The 7,659-nt window shown below is 32.8% G+C and overlaps 1 pseudogene; it reads right to left on the minus strand.

Annotated features, from left to right (window-relative positions):
* LOC127705713 (peroxidase-like protein) overlaps nucleotides 1–4,006 on the minus strand; it is a 72,586-nt pseudogene extending 68,580 nt beyond the window's left edge.
* Nucleotides 4,007–7,659: the final 3,653 nt, after the last annotated feature.

Below are 7,659 nucleotides of genomic sequence, written 5' to 3' on the forward strand. Positions count from 1 at the left end.
GAATTTCTTATAAAATGCCCATATGTGGTATCATTATGGCTATGTTAACTTGGTTAAGCATTAACGTATGATAAAGGTTTCTGGCTGAACGTAGTTAAAATGTTTTGATGTGATGAATGTTGTATCGAATATGTTTTTTCTTTCTTTTCATTAAATTGTTATTTGTTTTATTGCTTTGAGTATTATTTGAAGTGCCTTGGACTATACCCCATACACTGTATCCAGAAGCACTCCCCTCACAACCAAATGGTTTTAAGTAAATACTCGATATTTGAGAATGTCGACGGTATATATAGAAAGCCGTTGTATGATTTTCCTACCGTATAGCGTCTTCCTTGTTCACTTTAAAATTTTATTTATCTCACCGTAAATTGACATCTGAACTAATGTACTAAGATGTTCTTATTCTGTTTTACATACAATACTTACGTATATATACCTCTTAATCTTGAGACTTGGTTTAGCCGTTATGTACTATGATAGCCTTTAATTAATTTATCTATATTATATGTACGATGTAGTTTTTGTTTCACGTTAAAAATCTTAGTTTAACAAACAAATAACATTCCAGATACTACAGTTAAACTATTCCGAGATCGAAAAGGTCTTATCATCTATGCAGCTCTACACTGTAAAAATGGTGTTTAGATCCTAAACACATTTCTAAGCACATCTTTTGTGCACTTTTTTTTACATGTTTAGATCTAAACGTGTCTCAGTACAATGTGTTTAGGATTGTGCTTAGAATCGTGTTTAGCTTAGAAAAAAGTGTTTAATTTCTAAACACTTTCATTTTTAAACACATTAAAGTGTTTAAATTCAAGACATGTTTAGATATTATGTGCTTACTGAGAAATGTGTTTAGAAATTAAACACAATCCTAAACACGTTTAGATCTAAACATGTAATACAAGTGTTTAATTTCTAAGCACGACTTTTACAGTGTACAGATATTGGCGATGGATGAATTTCACTACATTATGTCGTGCAAATTTGTTAACATAGAAAGAGAAAAATATTTACCACATTATTGTAAAGGAATTGCAAACATTATTAAATTTAATAATGTATTCTCATCTGAAAATGTTGTTGAACTAGAAAAATTGTGTAGATTTATATGATACATATCAGTGAAAGTCTGTCCTCCTGGTTAGAGGAACTGTATTACTATTATATTGTTATTCATTTTTCACAAATGCGAAACAAAATATGTTTTAGATATGAACTGTTATTTTCTCTGTAGCTATGTACTAGTTTATGAGAATAAAATCATTCATAAATTCATATAAAATATTCAAAAACTGAATAACAAATTTAGAGCATTAGCCTCGAGCAAACACGATCATCACGTTAATTTGTTGGAATCAAAAGTAAAATTCAAATAAAATTAATTGGTGTTTCCTTTCTAAAAGTATAAGCATTTATTCTTATTACAATTGTCCATTAAACAATTAATAGCGATATATTACGTATTAAATATTAGCAGAACGTTGTAGCATAATGTCATTTTGTGGTTTTCAGACATATCTCTAAATGGTTCTGTAACGTGTTGATGCTCATTGTTAACTTTAGTGGTCGATAGAATTGGTCGCTAGCTTGATTGGTCGCTGAAATTGGTCGCTAGCTTGAGTCTGGTTCTGAAATGTAAAGGTCTTTCCCAATCGATACACATAATTCGCATGATAAATTCTCCTGATCAATGTTTTTCATAATTTACTGTCTTCTCAACATCGTTTTGTCAGTCCGATCAACTTTAAGGAGTTTGAGAGTTAATTGCAGCTACATAATGTAATTACCAACCTTTCAGCAAATTTAGCAGTTGCAGTCGTAACTAAATCTCCTGCAAAACCTATGGCTTCAACGAAGTTGGGAGCTTCTCTTCGAGAACAGAATCGCGCATGGATTGATATTGGGGTGTCCGCAGGCGAAACGGCAGGTGGAGAGGCCATTCCTTGTGGGCCACTTAGACCTAAATACACAAATAAAACCAGTAAGTATACAGAGCGTGTTAACATTTTATGTATTTTACATTTACATCTTTCATAACTTGCATAATCAAGTGCATTCTCTCATATATAAACACACACACACGAATACACGCATACATATTTTATAGAGGCTTAGAATTAGCGAGATACATGATTACTTAAATAATTCTCAATTTTATCATATGTATTGTTACCTGCAGCAGCTCTTTGAGCTGGAGCAAGTCCACCAGATCTTCTTGCACTCACTTCTCTCGCGGCATCAGAGACTGCCGCTGCAATACTGTTATTCGTTGGACCTTGTGATTGTACGGGTTCTGTAAACTGAGGTAAAACCAGCAATATAACACCCAGGAAATTCTTTGGTTCCATTGGTTAATAAATGTGTGTTTTTCTGTGCTCTGTAAAACATCAATGCTTTGATATATACTGTGAACTTTGATTTGATCATCTTTAATTAAATGGATACTGAAACTTCAGTTCTAACTTGGTATATCTCGCTTACAAGTTTACATTTCTCACTTCCAAGTTTACATTTCTCACTTCCAAGTTTACATATCTCACTTCCAAGTTTACATATCTCACTTCCAAGTTTACATATCTTGCCTACAAGTTTACATTTCTTACTTCCAAGACTACATTTCTCGCTTCCAAGTTTACATTTCTCACTTCCAATTTTGCATTTTTCACTTCTGAGTTAGAAATGAGGAATATCGAGTTGGAACGCAGAAATGTCAACTTGTATTGATGAAATGTCAATTTAAAAGTGAGAAATGTCTTGTTGGAAGTGAAGAAAATGTCAAGTTGGACGCAAGAAATGACCACTCTTGCGTATGTACGAAATATTTCCAGTAGGTATATTTGCAAAGTAGCTGCTGTAGTTTTCCGATTAAATTTTACAGGTAAATGAATAAAGGTAGATGATGAATATACGTCAATGAAACAATATCCCAACGACATCTAGAGATCAACATTTAGTGTTAAAAATATATATGTGTCTATACAATGTGTATCAGTAAATTGTCCCGAGGCAAATAAAAAAACATCGTTAATAATTCTAACAGAAATAGTCACAGACCTGCCATCAACATAAAAAAATAATAAAAACCCAAAAACAAAACAATAAAAATCAAGAAAATATGTATTATATATCACCAAAAGTTCTATTTTTGGAGGCATGATTTTTTTTCTTGGTACAAACAATTACCTTTTCAGACTTTGATAACAAATAGATATAAGAAGATGTTGTATGAGTGCCAATGAGACAACTCTCCATCCAAGTCAAAATTTATAAAAGTAAACCATTATAGGTCACAGTACGGTCTTCAACACGGAGCCTTGGCTCACACCGAACAGTAAGCTATAAAGGGCCCCAAAATACTAGTGTAAAACCATTCAAACGGGAAAACCAACGGTCTAATCTATATAATAAACGAGAAACACTTATGAACCACATCAACAAACGACAACTACTGAACATCAGATTCCTGACTTAGTACAGGTGCAAACAAATGCAGCGGGTTTAAACGTTTTAATGGTACCAAACCTTCACCCTTTTTCTGAAACAATAGTGTAACATCACAACATAGAAAGACACACTATAAAATATCAACTGAAATAGCTTAACTCAATCAAAGGACATATTAACACCATAGAACATACACTGAACAAATAAATTTGACCTATTACACAATGTAAATACAAAATAGATAAACTAAGGGAAGAATAATAAAAGTAACATGTTATATCGGTAAGAAATGTTAAACAATTAAAAACTGTTTTGTTTTATATGTTTGTTACAGTAACAAGAACTTGACAACTTTTACAACTCAATGTTGCATTTATCCCCCCTCTCCGTGAATTGTATAAAGAAGCCTATACAATCTATACGAAATAAAAAAATAAAAATAACATAATGAAGACACAAATATAAAAAACCTACCTGACTGAAGTGAGAAATGTAATTGTAAGTCTATATCAGTATGATATAACGGACACATACATTATTCTGCTCTGATCGACCGAAGATGTATGTCAGTAAGAAATTTAAAACAAAAATACAGAATTCTACTCTAATGAAGTGCACTTTCCTCAGACTTTTTATCGAATCAAACATTAACCACATGTCACATAGAAAATGCACAAAAATACCTGCACGACTGATTTTCAAAACAACGTTTTCAAATGGATTATTTAAGGAAAAATGCGCAGTAATAAATTTTTGGATCACAATATTTTTATTTCACTTGCATATAATGATTAGAACATGTTAAAACGCACTTGGTTTATCGTTCTTGCGAAAAAGAAATGTTGAAACAAATAAACCAAAAAAAAAAAAAAAAAAAAAAATCATGTAAAATTAAACAAGGTATATATTGATATTGTTTACGCAATAAGCATTACACAAATCTGTTACTTCGGCTCACCTGGACAAAAGGCAAGTGTTATCTGTTTTCACTTTCTTTTGTTTGCCTTTTTCGTATCTTAGCTATATTTTGGCGTCCATCGTCAATACTGTTTCTTCAAAACGACTGACGCACAGTTATCCTCAAGAGTAAGACATCTTGTTTGGGATAGTTTTATGAAAGTTTTTTTAAGGCTTAGAACGATAGTGACTACGAACAAAATGAGCATTTCTAATAGATCTAACATTACAATATTGCCTTTTTCATAAACGATATCAAATTAAAAGTAGTTGCATGCATATTCTCACGTTTCTTAATACTGTTTGTGTTAGCCTGCCAACAATATGAGTTTTGAATTTCTGTTCAATTACGTGGAATCTTATCATGTAAAATCTTCACGTATGGGTACAAATGTTCCTAGACAAACATTGTGAGACATTGTGAGACCCCTGACGGCTAATCAAGATCGTTGTAGTAATATACCACTATTAAATCGTAATTATTAATCAAAAGCACATATTATGTAAGGGGTCAAAAGGGGACTAGTTGTCCAAATGTTTATTTTTATTCAAAAAGAACAGACCACTTAACAAGTGTTGCTTTGCGGTTTTTATACGATTTCACTATGATTGATTGAAATGGTTACAATGTATCAACTTAGATATCAATTAAATGATATAGTATACATTAATTTGTAGGATCCTTTTCGATAGATCATTCAGCTGATCTGTAACAATTCCATCCTCATGTCTGAAATATCATGTACTGTGTTACGACGCTAGATAAAAACTGACGAGGAAAGGTAACACACGGCCACCGAAAGCTTTATTATTTATAGAGTCTAGGTGGTCGAGTGGTCTAGCGAGTCGGGCAAAGTGCAAGGCGATTTGGTGCCACGATATCTCAGTTGCATGACTTCGAATCCCCGACGAGGGAAGAACAAAAAATTTGCTTCCGCAACTTAACAGATCTAACATTGTTGGGCTGTTGTTTAGACGAATTATAGATTCCTAACATCACTGAAGAGACATTAATTGTCGAAATCCGGATATGGTGTACAAAAACCATTGCACCTTTTATTTGCGGTATACCATCTTTTCCGCAAGTTTATTGATTTCTGTTTAGTATTAAATTTATAATTAAGATCCATCTTTTACATAGGTGATCCGTTTATTTGGCAATCGCCAATGGCAGTCAGCAGAGTTTAAAAACATTTGTTGTTCGACTTGTTAGTCAAAAGCGTTTTGTTAAAATATACTTTTTCACTTTTTGGGTCTTTTGGAAAATGTTGTTTGTGCTGTATTTAGACCCCTCTACCAAGAAATTTGTTTTGCATGCACACGTATAAAAATTGCGTTTTTTTTTCAACGCAATCATAGGTTTGAACGTTGTTTTCAATTTAGACTTGTTTATATATATTTCGTTAGGGCTTGTATTATATTTGCCTTCGGGTTTATATGATCCGTTCATCCTATTTCGACTCTTCACAATTCAAGATTCTATCCTAAATTCAGGTAAATTATATCGCCTTCCAAATACCTTTTCGATTCCTAACATCACTGAAGAGACATTACTTGTCGAAATCCGGATATGGTGTACTAATTTTTGCACCTTTTGTTTGCGGTATACCATCTTTTCCGCAAGTTTATTGTTTTCTGTTTGGTATTCAATTAATTGTGAAGATCCATTTTGTTACATCTGGTGATCCGTTTATTTGGCAGTTGCCAATGGCAGTCAGCAGGGTTTAAGAACATCCGTTATTCGACTTGCTAGTCAAATGCGTTTTGTTAAAATATACTTTTTCACTTTTTTGGTCTTTCGGAAAATGTTGTTTGTGCTGTATTTTGACCCCTCTACCAAGAAACTTGTTTTGCATGCACACGTATAAAAATTGCGGGTTTTATCTAACGCAATCATAGGTTTGAACGTTGTTTTCAATTTAGACTTGTTTATATTTTTTCGTTTAGGCTTGTATTATATTTGACTTCGGGTTTATATGATCCGTTCATCCTATTTTGACTCTTCAAAATTCAAGAGTCTATCCCAAATTGAGGTAAATTATATAGCCTTCCAAATACCGTTTCGATCCCTAACATCACTGAAGAGACATTAATTGTCGAAATCCGGATATGGTGTACTAATTTTTGCACCTTATGTTTGCGGTATACCATCTTTTCCGCAAGTTTATTGTTTTTCTGTTTGGTATTAAATTAATAATTAAGATCCATTTTTACATCTGGTGATCCGTTTATTTGGTAATCGCCAATGGCAGTCACCAAGGTTTGAGAACATCCGTTGTTCGATCAGCTAGTCAAATGCGTTTTGTTAAAATATACTTTTTTACTTATTTGGTCTTTTGGAAAATGTTGTTTTTGCTGTATTTAGACCACTCTACCAAGAAATTTGTTTCGCATGCAGACGTATTAAAACCTCAGTTTTTATACGTGTGCATGCAAAACAAATTTCCTGATAGAGGGGTCTAAATACAGCACAAACAACATTTTCCAAAAGACCAAAAAAGTGAAAAAGTATATTTTAACAAAACGCATTTGACTAACAGGTAGAACAACAGATGTTCTTAAACCCTGCTGACTGCCATTGGCGATTGCCAAATAAACGGATCAAAAGATGTTACAAAATGGATCTTTTAAAATTATTAATTTAATACCAAACAGAAAACGATAAACTTGCGGAAAAGATGGTATACCGCAAACAAAAGGTGCAAAAATTAGTACACCATATCCGGATTGTGACAATTAATATCTCTTCAGTGATGTTAGGGATCGAAACGGTATTTTGAAGGCCATATAATTTACCTCAATTTAGGATAGACTCTTGAATTTTGAAGAGTCGAAATATTAGAAATAGGATGAACGGATCATATAAACCCGAAGTCAAATATAATACAAGCCCAAACGAAAAAATATAAACAAGTCTGAATTTAAAACAACGTTCAAACCTATGATTGCGTTGGATAAAAACCTAAATTTGTATACGTGTGCATGCAAAACAAATTTCTTGATAGAGGGGTCTAAATACAGCACAAACAACATTTTTCAAAAGACCAAAAAAGTGAAAAAGTATGCTTTAACAAAACGCATTTGACTAACAGGTCGAACAACAGATGTTCCTAAACCCTGCTGACTGCCATTGGCGATTGCCAAATAAACGGATCACAAGATGTTACAAAATGGATCTTTTAAAATTATTAATTTAATACCAAACAGAAAACAATAAACTTGCGGAAAAGATTGTATACCGCAAACAAA

The sequence above is a fragment of the Mytilus californianus genome, unplaced genomic scaffold (genome assembly GCF_021869535.1).
Source record: "Mytilus californianus isolate M0D057914Y unplaced genomic scaffold, xbMytCali1.0.p SCAF_6, whole genome shotgun sequence".
In the NCBI taxonomy this organism is placed as follows: domain Eukaryota; kingdom Metazoa; phylum Mollusca; class Bivalvia; order Mytilida; family Mytilidae; genus Mytilus; species Mytilus californianus.